Source organism: Sapajus apella, unplaced genomic scaffold (genome assembly GCF_009761245.1).
Source record: "Sapajus apella isolate SASKATOON/1434 unplaced genomic scaffold, GSC_monkey_1.0 scaffold36, whole genome shotgun sequence".
Lineage (NCBI taxonomy): Eukaryota > Metazoa > Chordata > Mammalia > Primates > Cebidae > Sapajus > Sapajus apella.
The window spans coordinates 25,018,574-25,041,804 of NW_022436976.1; the positions used below are offsets into that span (position 1 = coordinate 25,018,574).

Below are 23,231 nucleotides of genomic sequence, written 5' to 3' on the forward strand. Positions count from 1 at the left end.
GGAGCATTGTTAGGCAATTCAGCATCTAAATGGTCGCATCAGTGAGAACTCTAGTCAGATAGAAATTAAGTTTTCATTCCAGTTTGACAAATACTTTGTGTGTGCTCCAGGCCGGGCCCTCTTGTAAGAACTGGAGTACAGTAAAGAAAAGAGGCTCAAATCCTGTCATTAAGGACCATACATTCTAGCAGAGGGGAGATGGACGGTAAGCATGATGAGTAAGTTAGGTGGCCATGATGCAATTTTAAATAGAGCAGGCAAGCAAAGTGAGGCCTGAGCAAAGAGTAGAGGAAGATGAGCAAGTCATGTGTGAGTCTAGGTGAAATGCATTCCAGGCCAAGGGCAGCAGCGCGCCCTGCAGGTGCGTGGGGCAACAAAGAGACTGGCATGGCTGGAGGAGACTGGGCAAGGGGCCGAGCAGCAGGGCAAAAACAGGCTCCAGGTACTGCAGGGTTGTCTCATAGGTGATCTTGAGATTGAGCTTTTACCCCTGTGAAATGGGGAACCACTTGAGGGTTTTGATCAGAAGAGTGGCCTGACATATTTAAAAGAAACTGGATTATGGAGGAGGAGTCACTCATGGACAGAAAGACCAATAATCCAGGTGAAAGATGATGCTGGGCTGGGCCTGGATGGGAGCAGCAGAGCTGGTGAGAAGTAGACAGGTCTAGACGTGTTTGAAACACAGAGCCAACGGATCTTCTTAAAATGATTGTTGACGAATCAAACTGAGTTAATGTGCTTAAGAATACTGTCTCTTTCTGTGAGTCTGTAAATGTTTCAGTGTATTATCTCATGTGATCCTTACAACAATGTTGCAATGTGGGAGGGATGAGCAGCCCCATTCCCAGCACAGAGAGGTGAACTGATTCTCCCAGCGCCACACAGCCTGGAAATCGGCTGAACTGGGGCACTCAGCGCCTCAGTCCCCTGACACCTTTTCTAGTCTTGCCTTCTTGTCCACTTGCTGCCTTTGGACTTGAGCTCTTTTAAGATTCTCGCTCTATTTTCTGAGCTACTGATGAGCCATTCCCATCTTTAATGGCTTTACTCATATCCATGCAAACCTCAAAACACACAGATTTAACAAGGACAAATGGGGAAGTCTGCAGTGCTGGAGGGAAGACTTTTCTGGCTCCCAGGCCCTGAACCCCCTCCCTCTGCCTGTCCCCTCCCGCTCCACTTCTCTGCTCCCTCCGACCCTGTGAGTCTGGGCTGAATTCAATTATTCCTCGCACTCTCATTACAGTCTGACCAAGATTTATGAGTTGATAATTGTCTGAAAGTAAGACCACAAAGTATCATTTGTGTTTGGGGCTAACCTTCCCGGTGACCTTTAGGATTAAAGGCAAAATGAAAAGTGTGATTTCTGCAGAGCCAAACAGGGTAACGTGATCCAAACCGGCTAATAATCCAAAGCCTCGGATTTCCCTGGTTGAGGACATATTAAAGCTGGGCACAAAGGTGGACAACTAATCCTGCAGGTTCATTTCACAAATTAATTTTTTTAAGGCATCACAACCTCCCTCCCTCACTTTGGGGTGCATTCTGAGTGACGTTTTCCAAACAGGATGATGACAACAGCTCACACCTCTGAGGCCTTTATTGGATTATTTTTACAGGCCATTTAAAAACACTTTTTTGAGAGGTCCTAATTGAAAACAGACCTCTCCCCTTGCTTGGGTTAGCGAACAGAGCATCACTGGGAGTGAGAGGAAAATGAATTCATGGAAACCTTCCCAGATCGGTGGGTGAGACTTGACACTCACTTCCTTGAAGCACAGCACACGCACAGTAATGGCCCTTCCTGATAGCTCTTCCTCTCGTGCACCAGCTATTCAGAGACAAAACTGCAAAGAAAACACTCACTCCTCGAGACTCAATATAAAGCTTCCAGCCAGCCTGAAACATTTGTGAGGCATTTGTGGTTCCCTGTTGGGAGTGTGTAATACTGTGTCATTCTGAGTTAGAAGGCCACTTCCTAAGGGAAGAGGGGCTGTTGGCCTGTGTCCCATGCAGTGAATCATAAAATGAAAAGGCCTAGTAAATATGAAACTGTGATAATGTCTTCCCTCTGCTCAGGCGGCCTCGATTTTTAGTTCAATACATGTCTATTGCACCAAGCACTGTGCTGGGTCCTCTGAAAAAAAAAAATCCTGTAAAACCTCAAGGAGCTCACAGGCTGGAATGTTCTTTCATAGGGAAGCCAGGACCCAGAGCTGTGCTCAAGCTGGGCTACAGGGGCTGGACCAGGGGCTGGGGTTGGGCATAGCTTGGGCTGACTTGCAGTTGCTGGCCTTGAAGAAAGGAGAAGCAAAGTCATTGTGATTGGAGGAAGGAGATTCAGGGAGCAAGTATAGCTCTTAGTATCAGTTCCAATGGGTTGGATACACGAAAGAGGGAGTAAAAACTGGACTGGGGCTTCAAGAGTGTGGGGACTATATTTGTATTTCCTCCCAGTGTATTCACAGTGCATCTGGTTCACCAAAGGTAAGATCAACCATTGCTTAACTCAACAAACTGCTTTCTCCCTTTATAGGCAATTGTGGTGATATCTCTAGATGCATATATTATTTTGCACCAACTATTTGAGCATTGCCTGGGAAACATGTATTTATTCCACATTGAAGTATTTCTTCATGTATTGTTTGCCTTCTCTATGACATCTTAAACGAGCCCAACACACATGTGTACCTGTACCGCATAGCAGGTACAACCACAGGCTCCTCTGGAGTTAGGCTGCCTGCTGCATCTGTAAAATGGAGCTGTCAGTAGTGAGATCAACTACGTAAAGCACTTAAAAATGTACCTGGTCTATGTTACATGCTCAATAAACGAGCAATTATCGTGATTAGTCACTAGTACATGTGAGCAGTGTAGGTCTCACGGATATCTGTGACACATTCCAAAACCCTCTTCACTTGTTCCTGACCTATTCTTTTTTTAAAACAGGACCTGACCCCAGCCCTGTTCTGATCTGCACCTCCTTTGTGAAGTCTGCCTTCGGTTCCTTTGGTCTGGTGTTAGGACTTTACCTCTTACGTGTCCGGCTTTCAGCTCTCTGTAAATATTGGCTTGGCCTATTCCTGTATTTCTTACCATTCCAGATGGCTTCAAGTAAGCTGTCAATTCGCATCTGGCCTCTTGAATTGCCACCTGCAATCCCTATTCTGACACTAGTGCACTGGTCAGCCCTCTGTCCAAGTGAGGTCCACCCAGTGGTGCACTGGAGTGGATTGCAATTGCCCATGAGAGCTATCTGTTAAAAGTTGAAGAGATTTTGTAAGCTGGTTGTCAAACATAGCCATTATTAAAAATTAAATGGTATCGATTCTCAATTAAATAAAATATATTTTAAACAGAGTTAATAAATACACAAAAACCATTGGCTCCAAATTATTTTATTTTATTTTGAGACAGAGTCTCGCTCTGTCACCAGGCTGGAGTCAGTGGTGTGGTCTTGGCTCACTGCAACCTATGCCACCCAGGTTCAAGCAATCCTCCTGCCTCAGCCTCTCGAGTAGCTGGGACTACAGGCACACACCATCATGCCTGGCTAATTTTTATATTTTTAGTAGAGACAGGGTTTCACCATGTTGGCCAGGCTGTTCTCAAATTCCTGACCTTGTGATCCTCCCGCCTCGGACTCCCAGAGTGCTACAATTACAGGTGTGAGCCACCACGCCCAGACCGTTTTATTTTACCAGGAACTATACTCTGGGGGTGATTTTATCGATGTGTGGCAGAAGGACTATGGAATAGCGAGCTACTTGTGCATCTCTTCTGTTCCGTGTGGTCATGTTGGCAGCTTGAAATTTATCAAGTGGGAAGCATTTACATCAAAGAAATTGGTAAGAGCTGCAAATTAGGGCTTCTCCTGAACAGCTGTTTATTAAACACTGACCAGAACACCCCCGGTTCAGCTCTCCCAATGTGGCATAGGAGGCTGCTCAGGCTTCAGACAAACACAGTGGCTGCAATTAGTGGTGTAGCAGAGTGTCCCTTACTGGAATGTGACCAGGTTGAGGGTGGTCATTCATTTTGGGTCCAAACTTCCTCTTTCTCTATGCTGCCCTGTCCTCAGCCTATTTGTAGAATAAAACTTTGGATGTGAATTTACAAAGAAAATGGCTTCTGGTAACATCTGCCAAGATCCCTTTCTGGGGATCTTAACAGCGTGACAGGTAGAGAAAGGTGAACGACAGGGAAGACTGTCGTCCCATCCTCACTACTGGAACTGGAGGGAGCTGGTGTTTGGTTGGGGCAGAGTTTTCCAGGACACGTAGGGACTAATCTACACCCACACATCTTGTGCCAGGCAATTTCCATCAGCAAGAATTATCTTTTTGAAATGGAGTAGGGGCGAGAGAGAGAGAAAAAAAAAAGAGAGAAAGAGAGAGAGTGTGTGTGTTAGTTGTGTAGACAGAAAAAAGACTCATATTGTTGGACTGTAGAAGGGAGAAGGTCAAGGGAGGATAGACTAGCTGTTTAAATATTGCTTAAGGATGCTAAACACATCTTGAAGTTAGAGTTTTTGGTGATCAGACTATCAGTATAAATGTTTGCATTTAAAGCTTTTGCCTGATGCCTGCATTGGAATGTCTAAATAGTGCACACCAGCTCCTTGTAACTGGAAATAATAAATAATAATAATAATAATAAGTAGCCCTGGGTTTGGTGCATTCATAAATTTCATATAATGATAACTAGTTAACACTTTTCAAAAGGTCCAAGGAAACAGCCAGGATGACCCTTCACATTTAAAGCTCAGCTTCCCACATTTTATAATTAAACTGCCTTCCAGGTGACTTATGACCTGGGGTTTTTCTTTTTTCCTTAGACTGCCTTGGCATCTTGTAGGGCTTGACTGTTAACCTGGGTGTCTGCCTTTTGGGAATAATCCCGAGTTCTGGAGAATAAAAAGCCATCGCTTGTGGTTATGCAAAAGCAGACTTTCAAATGGGAGACTCTGGCCACCTCACTCCCCAGTAACCTGAGCCACATCATTAGGAACAGCTCTGTTAGGAATGTCGCAGGCTGAAGTTTGTGACTTTGGGCACATTAAGACACCAGCAGAGATGAAACTGCTCTTCAGTTGGAAAGTTGTCTTCTAACATGCAGTTTGGGACAACTGGGATCTTTAGGGCAATCGAACTGAATTTGTTTAAAAAATTGCCTCAAGCATGCTGTTGGCTTTATTTCTAAAATAGTCAATTGAATCATGTAGCTACAGACTGTGGACACATGTCCTATGCCTGTAGGTTTCCTTGCTAAGTCAGAACCAGGCACTAAAGTACCTTAATGAAAATTAATGCACATTTACTGTTATTTCTGTTTAAAATAATAATGATGCAAGCAAACGTGATTTTATGTATTATATATATTATATACTTATTATGGTACATTGCTATAAGCCAGGCAGCCCGGCATACTCTAAAAATTTAATATGTATAATATCATTTAGTCCTACATAAGCTGAGTGTTGTTACTATCATTCTCATTTTGCTTTTTTTTTGCGACAGAGTCTTGCTCTGTCACCCAGCCTGGAGTGCAGTGGCGCAATCTCTGCTCACTGCAGCCTCCACCTCCTGAGTTTAAGCCATTCTCATGTCTCAGCCTCCTGACTAGCTGAGTAGCTCAGCCTCCCGAGCAGCTGGGATTATAGGTCCCTCCCACCATGCCTGGCTAACTTTTGTATTTTTAGTAGAGATGGGGTTGCACCATGTTACCCAGACTGGTCATGATCATTTTCATTTTTATCAGGGAGGAAAACGGAGGCTTAGTGACGTTGAGTAACTCACCCAAGATCACACAGCTACTAGGTAGCTAAGTCAGACTTGAAACCATGGCAGGGTGGTGAGGGAAGAGGGTAGATGTGGAAGGAGAAGCAGAAGATACCCAGCACAAAGTACATTGCCTATAAGAAGAGCAGACACCGTTTTCAGGAAACTTGTGTTTCAATTATACGTATATACATTTGTATGTATTGGGTTACTATATAAAATGTATTTCTTACTGTGGATAGCAGTAAAAAAAGTTTGAAGAACAATTTAAAAGCCAGCAGGGACTGACAGGGGTGAGGTTGTTTAAGGAGACAAGTGACTAGGCGACTAGATCACACTGCAGATGTGCCATATAGGGTGATCAGCTGACTGCTTTGTGTAAGTGGGTTGAAGATGGGTGTGGGACGGAACCAAGGTCAGGCAGGTGAGTTAGGAATGGCTGTAGTTGTCCAAATGGTGGTTGTTTTCTTTCCAGTCACGGGAATATTGTCTGCTGTACATTTAAAAATTCTGGCCTATTCCAGGCTGGGTGTGGTGGCTCATGCCTGTGATCCCAGCACTTTGGGTGGCCAAGGCAGGTAGATTACCTGAGGTCAGGAGTTTGAGACCAGCCTGGCCATCATGGCAATACACCATCTCTACTAAAAATACAAAAATGAACTGGGTATGGTTGTGTGCACCTGTAGACTCAGCTGCTTGGGAGGCTGAGGCAAGAGAATTGCTTGAACCTAGGAGGCAGAGTTTGCAATGAGCTGAGATCGAGCCTTTCCACTACTCCAGCTTGGGTGACAAAGTGACACTCTGTCTCAAGAAAGAAAAATATCTGGCCTACTCTGTTCTGCTGAGAGGCAGGATGGCATGAGGAACGAGCATGAACCCCAACCAGGTGGTGCTGGGCAAGGTCTCTAGCTTCTGCCTGTCTTAGCTTCCTCATCTGCACGATGGGGATAATAATCGTACCTGCTTGTGGGCTTATTGTGAAGACTAATTAGGTCTGAACATTTAAGTCCCTAGACCAGGCTCACTACACGTTGCCTAATATAATTTTGAGATTGACAGGAATATGGCCGTGTTACAATTATGGATTCATCTATTTGTTGCCTATTCAGAAGCTATTTACTGAATGCCCATAGTGAGCCTGGAATTGTGCCAGGCCGGGAGATACAGGTCAATGGAGGAGACAAATGGTGATGCTATAACAATAATAAAAATAAAATAATCATAAGGACCACTGACATTTGTGTAGGGTGACTAGATTGTTAGCTCCATGAGGACGTGGATTTTTGCTTGCTGTTTTCATTCATTGCTCTAGTTTTAGCAATCAGAGCAGTGCCTGGCACATGGTAAACATTTATTGTTAGATAAATATGCCAGCCACTATTCTAAACAGATGTATATGTAACAATCACCCCATTTCACAATGACCCTATGCGGTACAGACTGTTATATTCCTATTGTGGAACTGAGATAGGTGAGCCCAAAGTCACTCATTCAGTAAGAGCTGACCCACAGCAGCTGATGGCCAAGGTTCCTGCTCCATGCAGAAGAGATACTGCCTTAAATACCTGAGGATGTCCTGTGACACCCTGTTTAGGGCACAGCTGTTACACAGAAGGGCTCTACTGTGTGTTACTGTGTTTGGATCTGAGCTACAGCAATTGGGGAGGATCCCAACACACAGTTCCACTCTGGGTTGTCTGCCTTTGAGACAAAATAAACATCTCAGGGCTATCTTTTTGTACACACCTGCTTTCCAAAGCACTCCAATCCATCAAATGATGTATCAGGCATTTACCATGCACCCTGCACTGTGTCAAAAGCTGTGGGAGAATGGGAAAATGAGATGGAGCTTGTGCTTTCCAATTCCACAGAATCTATCTGAGGAGAAAGGGCTTGCCTGCAAGGGGAGACTACGAAAGACATTAGGGGCTTTGTGAAGAGCTGTAGGAGCTCCGAAGTGGAGGGGCCAGGGCCACCTGGGGGGTAGGTGAAGGTCTGAGACAGAGCTTGGAATCGTACATCTCGCATGGGGCCAAGATACGCATGAGGCTGGGGGCGGTGGCTCACGCCTGTAATCCCAGCACTTTGGGAGGCCAAAGCAGGTGGATCACGAGGTCCAGAGTTCAAGATCAGCCTGGCCAACATGGTGAAACTCTATCTCTACTAAAAATACAAAGTAGCTGGGTGTGGTGGCTCATGCCTGTAATCCCAGCTACTTGGGAGGCTGAGGGAGGGGAATTGCTTGAACCGGGACCCACAAGGCGGAGGCTGCAATGAGTCAAGATCGCACCACTGCACTCCAGCCTGGGCTGCAGAGCAAGACTCCATCTCAAAAAAGAAAAAAAAAGAGATGCACAAAACCCCCTCTCTACACAACCTCATTGAGCAGCTGCCTGTTCTCCTCCTAGCCACTGGTTTCCACTGCCCAGGGATCCTCATGTCATCTCTGCAGGCTTTGCTTCCTCTAAAGTTCTTTCTTACCAGCTGCAGCCTGCTCTCTGGTAGGTTTTGGTTGACAGGATGACTTAGAAAGGGAATGGAGAAAGAGAAGCTGGCAGGGAGGTAGAAGGCTGGAGGGGCAGCAGCGTTTGATGGCAGTGAACCCTCATTGACTGAAGAGTGGATTTCCCGGATGATAGCAAATGTGAGCTAATGTCTGCGCTAAGCCATGTGTCTTTGAAAAAGAACTGTTAAGGATGTTTTCCCTTCTTATTACACTCACTAATGTCCTCACCAAAATAACAAGTCCTGAAGGCTTGCATCTGCTGGGAAACTGTATCCTCTGCGACCGCGTTCTGATGGAAGTTCATCTGGAGTTTGCCCTGCGCTGGGGAAGCCTGCCTCGTCTCAATTCTTTGTGTTTTTCCTGGACAAAGGAGAGAACTGTGTTTGCTCCTTTATAAGTCTGAGAAGCCCCCTTCATGGGTCAGGCCCCAGCTTGACACTTTGCTGGGTGGGGGACTCACCTGAGATGTCTTCTCCTCCTGTGAACCCTGGGAAGCCCCAGCTGTGCCGAGAGCAAGTTGCTGAGTGGTTTGTTTTGGTTCATGGAGCTGACCCACCAGTCATCGGGCCCTGTGATTGATGTAGGGCCTGTGCTCTGGGTTATGTGAACTCGGAGTGTTTTCAAGGGAAAATTTCGGTCATAAGGCAAAGCCTAGCCAGGTTTGAGATAAGTGTGAAAAACACATTACAAAAGGAAACAGACTCGAAGTTTCCTGACAAGGGAAACATTTAACCCTATGTTTAAGGAGTGTGAGAAGCACACACTCAGAAACCACGCACGTCTGTGTGTGCCCATGTCCCTGTGGAGAGAAAGGCTGAGTGTGTGTGACGGAAAGTGTGTGAGCCTGTGATGTGGGTGTGCACGTGTCAGAGAGGAAGAGAAAGAGAAAGAGAGAGAACAGACGTGCCTGAGGAAGGCAGGGACATTAATCATGCTAAAAGCAATCTGGCCCCACGGGATTTATAAGGATCTCACTAAAATCAATGGGAAGTTTTATGAGACAATTTTCTTCTCGCTGGCTCTGGGGATTGTTGGAACTCTCATGGAGCTTAGGATGGCACTGACTCAGGGTTCCTCCCATCCTCACACCTTGCACGAGACAATGTGCATTCTCTACATCAGCAGCTCTCCGCCCATCATCTCCAAGGACTGCGATGGAGGGGCCCTGGCCTGCTGACCGCCTGGCTCTCTAGCTCAGACCTGCAGCTTCCGGTTAGAGGTCTGGAGGTCTGTGAGTGAGGGAGAGGGGTGGGGGGCAGTCAGTGCACTTTGTCTGTGGTTTCCAGATAAACATGAGAGGCCAGAAAGATGCACACAGGTCTGCAGGCCTTGAATAGCTCTAGTGGTTCCCTGTGAGTGTCAGAATATAGTCCAGGGACCTTGGTAGGGCTGCTTCCTACTTAGCCTCTCTTATTCTCTTTTGCACCCAGGCATCCCGGGTCAAAGCGATGCTATGGGCCACTCAGATGGGGTGCTTTCATAATTCTGTGCTCCCGATGATGTTCCCTCAGCCTGGAGGGCCTGCTCCTCTGCATTTCTCCCTGATGTGAGTCTTCTAGTTTCAACAGGATTAATTTTGAACTCTCTCAAACTTCTGTCCAGAAAAGTACAAAAAAATATTTACCAGAAACTCATATAGCCATCACTCGGCCTAAAGAGATGTTGATAATTTGCTAAGGCCCTTTTCCCTTTTCCTTCTCCAGAGGTGAGTCAGGACGTAACCATTGCCAATGCACTTTTACTATATTTAAATGTAGTCACAAGCAATACATAGCATTAATTGCCCTTATGTTTTGTATAGTGGTGTTAATCAGCCGTGGTTCCTGTGGGGAATCATTTGGCAATGCCTGACAAGGAACATACACCAGAATTCCACTTGTGATTGTTCATGCTAGCAAAAGATCCTGCATGTGTCTGAAGCATATACATGGACAGTATCAATCTAACAATGTAAAAGTGATAACAGCTTGATTGCCCCTTAGTAAACAAATAAAGCTAAGCTGTAGTTTAATAAAATGAGATACTCTAGGGTAGTTAAAATAGAGAAGATCTACTTGCATTATAAACATAATATGTGGAAAAAGCAAGCTGCAAAATTGTCTGCTCGTTTTTTATGGCTAAGTTAAAAATGTAATCCTTCTCTTTAATGAAGCATTCTATGAAAAATCTTGCCATCTAAATGTAATTAATTGCTCTTTTATTTCCATAGCATTTTATAACTTTATTTGTTTAAGGATTACTTCTTACTCTCCACTTTCCATCACACATACATTATGAGCTTCTTACATAATGGGTCTTATAACTTTATTTGTTTAAGGGTTACTTCTTACTCTCCACTTTCCATCACACATACATTATGAGCTTCTTACATAATGGGTCTTAGTCATGTTTGTATCCCCAGTGTCCCAGCCTGAGAGCTTGCTTACAGTTGGCACTCAATGAGCAGTTATACAGAGAGAAAAATGCATACCTGTGTGTCTTAAAGTACTCCCGAGTGTCTCAGGTCACAAGAGCTTTATTATCCCCCTGCTTCTGATGAGGAAACTGATTGAAGTGCATTACATCAAATGATTTCCCTTCTGTCACTGATGGCAGTTAAAGATGAAATCCAGGTGTCCTATCTCTTGACCACTGGGGGCAGTGGGAAGAGGAGGATCCAGGTGACCTGGCTCTTGTTGCTCTTGCGACATTGCCTTGTAATCAACTTCAAGACAGTGGGATGATTTAAATTTTGTGTCACTGACCTGATATATTTGGAAAGGATGGTGGAAGACTTTCTGGAAATCAGGAGAGCTATACATGAATAACCTTAGAGATCGAGTGAGAAAACTGAGGCCCAGAGAAGGAGAGTGATTTCATTTCAAGTCAGCATAATTGAATAAATATATTTGAACATGCATTATGTGCCAGGTGATTGCCTAAGCCCATCCAGGTAGAACAAATGGAGAAATCACTGGAAAAGAGCCTAGCAGAGCACTGGAACAGAGTAGGTTTCAATAAACGTAATTCCCCCTCTTTTTTTTTCTTTAAGGGCAGAGCCAGGATAAGAACCCAGATTTCCAGATTCCAAGTCCAACATCTTTTCAACTCTCTCATTATCCAGAAGTGCAATCAGAAAAGAATCTGTAGGGAGATCTTGCCTGCAGTACTCTTGCTGGTTAAAAAGAGTACCGTGGATTTTCTGACAGCTCTTTTGCTGTGTCACATCAGCTTCCTGTCTGATTTTATGCTCACATGGCCATTACTCTCTATTAGCATACTAATAAATGTTTATGAGATTATGCTGTATAAACTATAAACTTTTACATATTATTAATTAACCTCATACATTGGATTGGGAGCTTCTGAACATTTACTGACTTGTAAAACAGGATAGTGTCGTACAGGGAGCCGTGTCTGCAAAACTGGTCTTATTTGCTCTATCTGGAGGAAGGGTTGCATTTTCATTTGTGTGATTCTTAAGTGCAAGCCACGGACAGCCATAGTATTTGAAAAGAGAAGACCTAGGGTCTTGCCTCTTCCCAGCTGTGACCTTAGGTGAATTTTGTAAGCTCTCAAAGGCCCAGTTTCCAAATGGGCATAATAATACCTATCTGCGGGGGTCCTTGGCACATGGCAGATACCTAGTAAACTTTGAGATGAAATTGAACCAATGCAGGGCAATGAATGGAAATGACAGGAAGTCAGTTTGATTTGTTACTGATGAAAAGATCTAAGATAGGGATTTCCAAGAATGGATGGTCTGCATTCCAGTGTGGGAAGTAACATGTTCTCACTGGAGGTGTGTAAGAAGTTGGACACAGGGATTCTGCAAGGAATTGGGAGGGTTTCCTCCATTCCTACAATCTAAGGATTCTATGACTATTTTAAAAAAAAATTTTTTTGAGATGGAGTCTTGCTCTGTTGCCCAGGCTGGAGTCCAGTGGCATGATCTCGGCTCACTGCAACCTCCACCTCCCAGGTTCAAGCAATTCTCCTACCTCAGCCTCCCAAGTAGCTGGGATTACAGGCGCCCACCACTATGCCTGGCTAATTTTTTGTATTTTTAGTAGAGATGGGGTTTCATCATATTGGCCAGCCTGGTTTCGAACTTTTGACCTCAGGTGATCTGCCCACCTCGGCCTCCCAAAGTGCTGGTGTCACAGGCGTAAGCCACCACGCCCGGCTCTCATTTTTTAAGGCCAAAGAGGAGGCGAAGCAAGAGTGGTGCTTCAGAAGTGTTAGATTCTAGTTTTAGATTCTAGTTTTAACTTAGTTGCTGACTAGTTTTACAGCTTAGTCTAGACTCTAGACGCTTCAATCCTGTCTCTCTCTTTCTTCTTCTTTTTTTTTTTTTTTGAGATGGAATCTCACACTCTGTCACCAGGATGGAGTGCAGTGGTGCGATCTTGGCTCACAGCAACCTCCGCCTCCTGGGTTCAATTGATTCTCCTGCCTCAACCTCCTGAGTACCTGGGACTACAGGCACTTGCCATATTCCTTTATCTATAAAAGAGCTACACAAATTTGATGTGGTGATCAGAGGACAGAATAGCTAAGAAAGCACTTTCAGTAACACAAGGTTGATCTTTAGAAAAATATTAAGTTTAGCAGTTAGGTTCATTTCACTATTTTTGATGTTGATAGCTGAACATTCCTGCATTGAATCTTCTGCAATGAAAATGTTATGGGAAGAACCCAGACCTGGGAGTCAAGTGACTGGGTCTAGGCTCTGTCACTAAGCTATGAGACTTTGGTGGAGTATTTCTGTCCTTTGCATCCCAAGTAACTGATCTCATGTCTGTAAAATGAAACTAACAAATCTGCTGTGCCAACATCACGGGGGTGTCCTGAGAGTCAAATAAGGCAATGGATGTGATTTAGTGCTTTGAAGTCAGCCTTCACTGTAACTATTTCAAATCAGCTGTGTTCTCATTTTCTACCCTACAAGGCTATAAGACCTGTAAGTACAAAGCTGTTTTTCAGATCTTTGTACTTGCTAATGCCTAGCAAATAATTCATTGATCCTGTACACATTCATGAAATGCCTATTTGGGCCAGGGACAGTGGTAAGTTTTGGGGTTAGGGATAAAAAAGACATGGCCTCTACCCCCAAGGAGCTTGCTTTGCAATAGAGGAGTGAACTATAAACATATCCAAGAATAAAGTTAAAGGAAACTGATACAGAGATCTAGTCTTTAAGGGGGCTCCTATGTATGAGTGTTGCCACCTCCAGGGCAGGACAAGCTTCACCCCCTCTCTACTATCTTGCAAAGAACTGACAGGCACCAACTTCTGCGTTTTTGATGGCTGCCTCTGTGTTTCTGATGGCCATGTAGTTTTTGGGTCTGTGTGTTTCCCTGTCCTTGGACACATTCTGATGGAATACAGAGTGGTAACTGACTCCTGGGGTCTACTCAAGGTGGCTGGATGTAAAAGATTGGTGAAATGATTTCAAGCTTAGAGAGATGGGTAAGTCCCCAGGGCCTAGCAGGTACTTTCCAGGGAGGAAGAGGATGCCGTTTATAAATACAATTACTATCGATGACTGTCAGATTCTTTTATCTGATTCCTGCCCATTAGGCCCTCACTTTGTTGCTTGAAGCTCTCCCTTGCCCTCTGTCCCATCCTACCTCTAGAAGTGCTTCTTAAATGAGTCCTGCAGAATCCTAGTGATCCTTGAATAGCTTGTAGATGCTAAGAGTGCATTCAGAAGAATACTTCAAAGCTTGACAATAAATAACCATTTTATGATTATGACATAAGTGGAAAGAAGGGCCAGACCATCTCAGAATGATGGCAACAACAGCAAGGTCAGTTAATCTCCATCCAGCTGATTAGCAGCAAGAGGCTTTGAGTGGCACCCTGCCTGTGGGAGTGTGCTTAAGGGACGCCTGCAGAATTTGCACCCAAGGTATCTTCCCTTAGCTTTGACAACAGTACCCTATTTTTGCTTTGGGAGAACCGCCACTCCCAAAATACATCATACCTCCAAGGAGGCGAGCACTTGACATAGGCATAAAGCAATATATAAATTTTGTTTTCTGATCATAGGAATAACCATATATTCCAGTTAAAGCCAGTGTGAGAGACAGAGTATTGGTCCTAGGCTTATGGAAGAACCTACTGAAAGAGACAGTGCTGCGTAGTGTGATGTGTATCTGAAGCCACTGGAGCAGGGAGGAGTCTACAGTGTGAGTCTGAGAATGGGGTCATTTCCTGAAGAGCTGAGTCAAGATTTGGATCCTGGAGACATTAACTGAGCCTGGATCAAGCTGCGTCTGAAGCCTAATCTGCTCGCAGACTTTCCAAGATATTCCTTTACCTAGTCTGAGCCAGTGCAGGTAGAATTTTCTGTCATTTGCATCCAAAATATTTCTAATGTTATACAATATGTGATGGTTTATTTCATTTTTGCAACATGTTTGGCTAAACAACGATATATTACATTATAATGATGTGTAATAATATGTTGCATTCCTTTATTTAATCGTGATGCATAGTTAAGAGGTAAAATTTGTGATTGAATGTATAAATTAAAATACTGAGTCTCAGAGAGAATGAGTGACTCGCCTGAAGGAACACAGCTGATAAGTGATTGAGAAAGGACAAGAGTGTAGGGCTCCTGACCACAATGATTACTAAAGATGCATTTTTCCCAAACCAGCTACTTACAGAAAGCAAATATAAAAGAAATGCAAAGGAAACCACAGGTAATGCTGGTTGCCACAATATATTTTCCATTGGGAAGTTTCATCCAAAATACCTGGTTCCATCCTCAGCCATATTTCCTATGGCCAGCGTCTTGGTCCATCAGGCCTTCATCATTTCTCACCAAGTTGACTCCAGCATTTTTCTAGGTGGTCTTTTTGCCTCCAGTCTCACTCTCCTACTATCCATCCCTCACAATAGGACAAACTGGATTACGGCATTATTTGCTTACAATCATTCAACTGTTCGCATAGCTTTTAAGTACCAATTCAGCTTTGCACATGAGACCCTTCCTGATCTGACTCTGCTCTCTTCAGCTTCATCTCCTCATTCCTCTAGTAATAGTGAATGACCCAGGGTTCTCTGAGGCTGATCCATTGCTCTACTTTTGTGTACAGTATTCTAGCTGTGGGGAACCTGTTCTTTCTTTTGCCCAGCAAACCCCTCTTATCCTTAAAATCTTCATCCTGGATAGGCGCAGTGGCTCACACCTGTAAGCCCAGCAATTTGGGAGGCCAAGGCAGGCGGATCATGAGGTCAAGAGATCGAGACCATCCGGGCCAACATAGTGAAACTCTGTCTCTACTAAAATACAAAAATTAGCTCAGCATGGTGGCGTGCACCTGTAGTCCCAGCTACTTGGGAGGCTGAAGCAGGTGAATTGCTTGAACCCGGGAGGCGGAGGTTGCAATGAGCTATCACGCCACTGCACTCCAGCCTGGTGCCTGGTGACAGAGCGAGACTCTTCTCCCCCGCCCCCCCCCCCAAATATCTCCTTTATCCTTCAGATGTTGTTTTCTCTGGGAAGCCTTTTGTGATCCATCCTTCTGTAATTTGGTTGTTTCTTCTCTGTGCCCCTGCTAGACTCCGGATCTATCTCTCCTTGCACTCTCATACTGTAGAGTAACTGTGTATTACATGCCAGTGTCTCCTCTAGATTGTGGGAAGCAATTGCGCTCTACGCGATTTTACAGCAAGGGGCCTAGCAGACAGTTTGGCACATAATAATCAGTGATTCTTTGTTGTATGGATGAAGAAGGAAAGGGAGAAAATAGGCCAGGCATGGTGGCTGATGCCCGTAATCCCAGCACTTTGAGAGGATGAAGCAGAAGCATCACTTGAGGCCAGGAGATTGAGATTGGCCTGAGCAATGTAGCAAGGTGCAGTCTCTAATTTTAAAGTAAAAAATAATTTTTTTAAAGGGAGAAAGGAGAGATCAGTACTTTCTCTTTTGTTTGACACTTTTGTTTAAAGTATCATACACTGATGTTATATATTCTCTTTTATTAAATTCAGATATTATGTTCTTCCTAGCTTTAGTATTTGAATAAATTTCTTTGCTTTTTTAAAAGAAAGATTTCATGGTGTTCCAAATTAAGTAAACAGTGTTTATTTTTCATGACTTTGAAACACTTAGGAAATATTGCATGATGAAGTGAGGAAGAGGGGTGGTGAGGGTTTTGTGAATGGTGAGCGAGAAAGCAGACATTTGGAAGCTGAGAGCTAGATCTCCTGGTCCCATTGCTAGCTGAAGTCTCTGGCAGAATGAAAATGATTTATGTTAGGAAACTAAGAGTAGCTAACTTCAGTTTTTGTGGACAGAAACATTCTTCCCCCAACATGTCAAGTAGAGGGTCTCGTGCTTACTGAGTCTGACAGTTGGTAAGGAGTCTTGTCTCCAAGGACCTTATCTTAAATTTGCCCCTAAAAACTTTCAGGGGAATGGCTTTTGTTCCTTGGGTTTATGCATTAATTAGGGTTATTTCTAATCATGTTGCTTACCTGCTGTTTCTGGTGAGTATTAGGTGTGTGTGTGCTAAGTAGTAATTTTCCATGGTAGGTCTATTATTTTATGAAACTGATCCTTAATTATTAGCTCTCACATATTTGTAGAAAGTTTAGCTTCCATAATTGACTTGACAAATTCATGCTTCACCAGAAGCATTTTATACTTGCCCCAAAATGTGAAATAAGCTTTTGGCAAGTTGGCTTCTTGATTGGGTCACCTCACTGAACCATCCCTCACTCCATCTATCCCTCTATTTATCCATCCACTTATCCATCCCTCAATCCATGCGATCCATAACCATTTTCTGAAATGCTATGCTTTTCCCTGTACTTCTTCTGCAGGAACAATGAGAAGGGATACCTAAACCCAGGTGGGGGTGGGTGGAAGACTGGGCCAGGAAAATCTTCCTGGAGGAACAGATGCCTGAGATGAATGATAAGAAGAGAATGGGCTTAGCTTAGCTAGGTTGGTGGATGGAAAGCAGGAAGGGAGATATTTCAAGCAAATGGAGCAACAAGTGGCAGTGCCCAGAGGTATGAGAGGGCATGATGTGTTCTAGGGGCTGCAAGTCATTAAAACTAATGTTTACTGAGCACTTTACTCATGCCAGGTGCCACACAGAGATCTTCTGGAATGAGCTTTGCCTCATGAATACAACAGTGAAGGCCTAATGCTGAAGCAATTGCTGAGTATTAGGGTGAGTGGAACATTTGCTAAATAAATTTGATCTCGGTGGAAAAGACGATGGAGGAGCACGAGAGACAGGGAACTACATTGTATTTATTGTCTGCACATTCTCTGTGATGTTCCATGTACTGCTGTAGAAAGAATCCCCATTCGAGATAAAAGCTACAGAAATGGAATCTCACAGACAAAAGCAAACAAACACTGCCAGCTTTGGGGACTAAAAACATGCATAATTTTTCTACTGTACCATTCTGTCTATCATCAAGAAAGGTCTTCCCTTTGACAAATAGCTTCCAGGATTAGAATCGCCCTCATTTTTCCCTATGGCATTTGGAAACAGAGCTTAATCATGCAAGCTATGACTGCAGGGAGTCTTTTCTGAAAGAAGGCCTCCTAGCAGGGAAACGGAATAGAAAGAATAGAAAGGGGATGTCAGGGAGACACTTGAGTTTGGTGCTTTGGACCGAACCATCTTTCAAGACTCATCTTAAACCCTCTTTCCTTTGACAAGACTTCCCTGACCATCCCAGACTCTATCCACCTCCCCCTGCTCTGCTCCAATTTAGGAGCTAGGGCTGTGCAATAGACTTAGCAATTAATCATACCTGCCCTTGTGTCACCTATTGTACTGTTGCCTTAAACTGATATTTCACTCTGCCCTTATAATTCATCTTTGTGCATGTACACTTTCCTCCAGCGAGATTATAAGCACCTTGAGGGCAGAGATTTTTGTCGTAAACGTATCTTAAATCCGCCCTTCCTCCCCAATACCTCATACAATTCTGTCCACATAGTAAAGGCTCAACGAATTTTTCCTAGTTTCATAAAAAAGGCCCTGCAAGGATTTCTGAACCAAAAATATGATAGAAATCAAATAAATTTGTTTGAGGAGCAGGTGATTTAGATGTATTTCTTATGGTAGAATGCAAAAATTGAAAGTAATTCTTATTAAGAGGCCTTGTGATTTGTTTCGACCAGTTGAATGTAATGAGCATAATGGTGTGTGAGGTCTGAGCCTAGGCCTCAAGAACCCAGCAGAAGAACTGCACAGCCAAGACCAGCCCAAATCACAAACCCACAGGACCGTGAGTTAAACAAATGGTTTTTATTATAAATCACTAAGTTTTGGTATGATATGTTAGGCACCAAAAGCTAACTGATGCATGGTCTTCTTTAATGATCAGGATAAGCCCATGAGATGCATGTTAGCATCCTACTTTTTGAGCTAGGAAGCAAGCATTCAGGAGCAATATGATGTAGAATGATCATAATGAGTGTCATTTGGAGCTGTTTTTAGTGTCTTTTAGCAAATGTTACCTGGATGGGGAAACGTACCAGGAGGCACATGTCTCAGTAGGCACTGGTCTGTCTGATGGGGAGGGGGACAAAGGAGTGTTTGTTGGCAGGAGTCAGGAAAAGTTCGGACCATGGAGAGTTCAACAATGTGTTGAAGGAACAGGCAAGACAGAGCTTGAGGGCTCTTGGGTCCATGAGTTCAGGCTGAAACGATGTAACTAGGGAGTCCATAAAGAGGGAAATGATAATAACAGTGACAAATTCATGGAACAGTTTTCACGTGCCAGAAGCTGTGCTATGTCCCTAATCTTCACAAATGTCCTAGGTGAGGCCGAGATAAAATAAATAGGTCATAGAACTTGTAAGCAATTAAATTGCCATCGAAAAGTAAATGTGTCTAGCTCCAAAGGGAAATAACTAACAGCTAAAAAAAAATGCCCTTTTCATTATATTGTCTGGTCTGTAACATCAATTTCTTCCTAACTTTCAACAAACTGAGTGGGCACCTACTTGTCATTTCAGGCAAAACTCTTCAGATGTCTTGGAACAAAGCCATACAGAGCTGAAAACTCATGACTTGTCCCATATTGGGCACTAAAGGTTGGTTTCTCCAGTTTGATAAGATCAGGAGGGCCTCTCTGCAACATGCTTTTGTGATAATATTATCTGGTTTAGCAAGAGTTCTACAAATAGGGCCCCTTTGAAGGGAACTGTCCCTTCTGCTTTTGAAGTAGGGTGACCACAGCCCTCGAGCAGAGAACTTCAGATATCCTCGGGCAGTGGTTTCATCTAAACTGAACTAGTTACAAACCCTTCCATTTATCTAATAGTTTATGCACCGTGTACACAGGTATCTTGCTGAATTGAGTAGCACGGCTTTATGGGATTCACTGAGCAGCATATGCGATTCCCGTTTTATAAACTGAGAAAACTGAGACGCAGAAGTTAACGGACATGCTCAAGTTAATTTGTGGTTGAGCTAGGACTGGCCTTGGTCTGTTTGACTCCTCCTATGCTCCTGACTGAGTCAACACAAAAGCATTCCCTATGTATGAGGCATGGGGAGTACAGAGATGTTTTAGGCTGGGCTCCTACACCCAATAACAGCAAATGCCTACTCTAAATGCTTTACTTTGATTAACTAATTTAATTCTTATAACAACCCTACTAGGGAGTACACTTTTTACTCTCATCTCGTGCATGGGGTTCACATACAAGTGGTCTAGATGGGGAGGCTTTTGACTTAGCCACAGCACTACACTGCCTCTATGCTCAGGGAGGCTACTGGGGAGATGCTGAATAACAAGGAGGCCTATGACAGCCCCATAACAGCAGGCCATCCCTGTTGGGTTCAAATACTTGGCCCAGTGCCTAAAGCTGTTTGGCCTTGGATAAGTTATTTTTGTGTGTGTGTATCAGTTTTTCATCTGTAAAATGAGATTTTGATATTGCTCACTTCATAGACAGGTATTATGAGAATGTAACAATTATGTATGTATGTATATGTGTATGTGCATGCATATGTTCAAGTGTGTCTGTGTGTGTATGTGTGTGTGTGTGTGTGTATGTGTGTAGATAAGAATAATCCCTGGTCCTTCCGTTAGTATGATTTGAGTGTTTGCTATCATCATCATTACAAGGCCGTGAAGTGGACTAATTTTCAGGCACATAGCATAGACAAGAGTTACAGGTTCTGAGAAGAGGGAGAATTTATTGTCAGCAGGAATGCTCAGGACAGGCTTCAATGAGGAGGTAAGATGTAAAGTGGATCTCAAAGGATAGAATCACAGACTTGGGAGTTGAAGGGACTTTAACATTCATGCAATCATATGACTTTAACTCAAAGAAGAAAGCTAGGACCACAAGAGAGAAGTGATTATGCTGCGTTTGTTTATCCAGCTAGTTGGGGTCAGGACCTTGGCTGGAACCCTGGTCTCCTCCAAACCATGCCTGTCTGAATTTTCCTAGGCTAGATAAATTAGAAACCCTGGTGCTTCCTCTTGCAGTCCTCACTTCAGTCTGAGGGCCCTTTACCACCTTTCCTCTGCCATCCCTTTGGGAGAGATGCAACTGAGCAATGAATCTGACAGTGATAGGAAAGACCATCTCCAGAAGCAAGCGACTTGATAATCTACAAACAGTTTCTGGGTAAAAACCGTGAATGTGTATTGAGCACCTACTATCAGGTGCTTACTAAATTTTCTCAATCTCCACAGTATTTCATTCTTTGTATAGATAAAAAACCCAAAGTCTTAATTTTGCAGTATCTTAGTTTTGGTAATTTTCCCAAGGTCTCACAAAAAGAAAATGTTTTGAGCCAGGATCTGAAAAATGGTCTTTAAGATTCTTCCATCCACCCACCCATCCATTTACCCACCCATCCATGCACACACCCATGCATGCACACGCCCATCCATCCACCCATCATCCATCTATGTTCATTCATCTTTCCATCCAGGAAACCTTTACTGAGAGTGTGTTCCATGTAAGGCAGTGTGCTAGGTGGCATGGAGCTAAGGAGACACATAAGTCCCCTGTCTTCACAGAGCTGAGTGTGGCCCTCCTCAGGGAATGCTGTTGGGATAGTGTTAGGGAGGAGGGTGATGAGGAAATGGTTTCTGTGGAGACTTGGCACTTGGGAAGGCCATGACAAGAGGATCAGCGGGTTGCTCCCCTACTCCTGCTTCTAAGGTTGCAGATGAGTGCCCAGCTGGCCAGCTAGCCATTGGCATCGTCTGCCTCTTTGTGTAAAAACTAGTGGAATCATATGTGCTGCTCCCAGATGCAGCCTCGGCATCAGCACCTTCCAAGCAGGAGGTTCTGTCATGGTGCTGCCTGCCAAGCCTTGTCCAGAGGACTGAGGCCACTTGGCCAATTGCACTGGGCCCTGTGCCTGTGCAGGGACTGTCTCGCCACAGTGGCTGGGGGCGGCAGGGAAGGGCAAGAGCTGTGTGTGTGTGTGTGTGTGTGTGTGTGTGTGTGTGTGTGTGAGTGTGTGTGTTTAAGCTGGAAAGAAGCCCTTTTTTACTGTGCTCTGTACTTGAGATATTTGACTGGATGGGAGACAAAGAGGCTTTGTGTGCGCTTCAAAGTGCTCTCTGCTGACTGCGATACACATCCAGGGAAAACCCAGACCAAAGCCATGAAGTCGCCCCAAGTTCAAACCCAAAATGCAATTTGCAGGGGTTAGAAATGACAAAAGGATGGGTGGAAGGATCCAGAGAAAAAAACCCAGTGAAACCCAACGGACCTTAAATAGAGCTGAGGGCACCGCTCTTCCTATTTTGGGTGAAATCTTTAAGAGCATCTTTTGAGATTCTTCACAGAAAAATTGTCAGAGCCTATATTCCAACGCCTGCCTGGCAAAGGTAAGGCCCACTTTAATTTTCTTTGAAGGTAATTGTTGTTTTTATTCTTGGGGTCTCTGTTAGGGAGAGGAGCAGGCAGGTTGTCTGTCAGATGGTGTTCTTTCCTTGTTAAGCTTCACCTGTTCTTAAGAGCAACTTGCACTCTGTCAGCCACAGAACAGTGCCTGCCGTTCAGGCCAGTGTTTTAGATATAATTGAATTGCTGGGACACGTTAAACATCACAGGGTTTTTAGCGGAGAAATAATTTAATGATGTGGCCTTTAGGATTGTTAATTAGCACTGTCTGTATGAACATGTAACAATAACACCACCTACCGTAAAAGCGAATGTTCTACACTTCAGAACACTCATTTCTTTAGGGCTTCCCGCAGAGAAGCAGTCATTAACTCTTTTTTTGACAAATGCTTTTAGACATGCTCTGTAAGGCCATGAATTTACCCTTCCCTCCAATCCTGAATCCTTCTCTGCATTTATCCACGAGGCAAGCTGGCAAACAAGGAAACAAGGAGAACTGTGTGCTCAGCCCTCCACAGTGGCATGGATTATGAGGAGGTGATGGTCCTTCCCTGCCAAGCTCCTGAGACACTGTCACTCCGGAATCCAAAAAAGAGATTCAGGCAGGGATGTGGGAAAATTGGAACCCTGCACGCTGTTGTTAGGAATGCCAAATGGTGCAGCTGCTATGGAAAACAGTACGGAGGTTCCTCAAAAAATTAAAAATAGAATTACCATACGATCCAGCGATCCCACAGGGTATTTATCCAAAATAACTGAAATGAGGATCTTGAGGAGATATTAGCACACCCATGTTCACTGCAGCACTATTCACAATAGCCGAGATGTAGAAACAAACTAAATCTCCAACAACAGATGAATGGATAAAGAAAATGTGGCAAACACACGCGCGCGTGCGCGCGCACACACACACACACACACACACACACCCCAGATTATTACTTAGCCTTAAAAAAGAAACTCTAAAATATGTGACAACATGGATGAATCTTGTGGACTTTATACTAAATGAAATAAACCAGTCAGAGAAAGACAAAACTGCATGATTCCACTTATGTGAGGTATCTAAAATTACCAAATTCATAGCATCAAAGAG

The 23,231-nt window shown here is 43.9% G+C and overlaps 1 long non-coding RNA gene across 1 annotated transcript; it reads left to right on the forward strand.

The window, feature by feature from the left end:
- Nucleotides 1-2,232: 2,232 nt before the first annotated feature.
- On the forward strand, nt 2,233-22,847 carry LOC116563950. Its single transcript, XR_004274647.1, has 3 exons — nt 2,233-2,490; nt 3,708-3,851; nt 22,602-22,847. It is a non-coding gene; the product is annotated as an uncharacterized LOC116563950 (long non-coding RNA).
- Nucleotides 22,848-23,231: the final 384 nt, after the last annotated feature.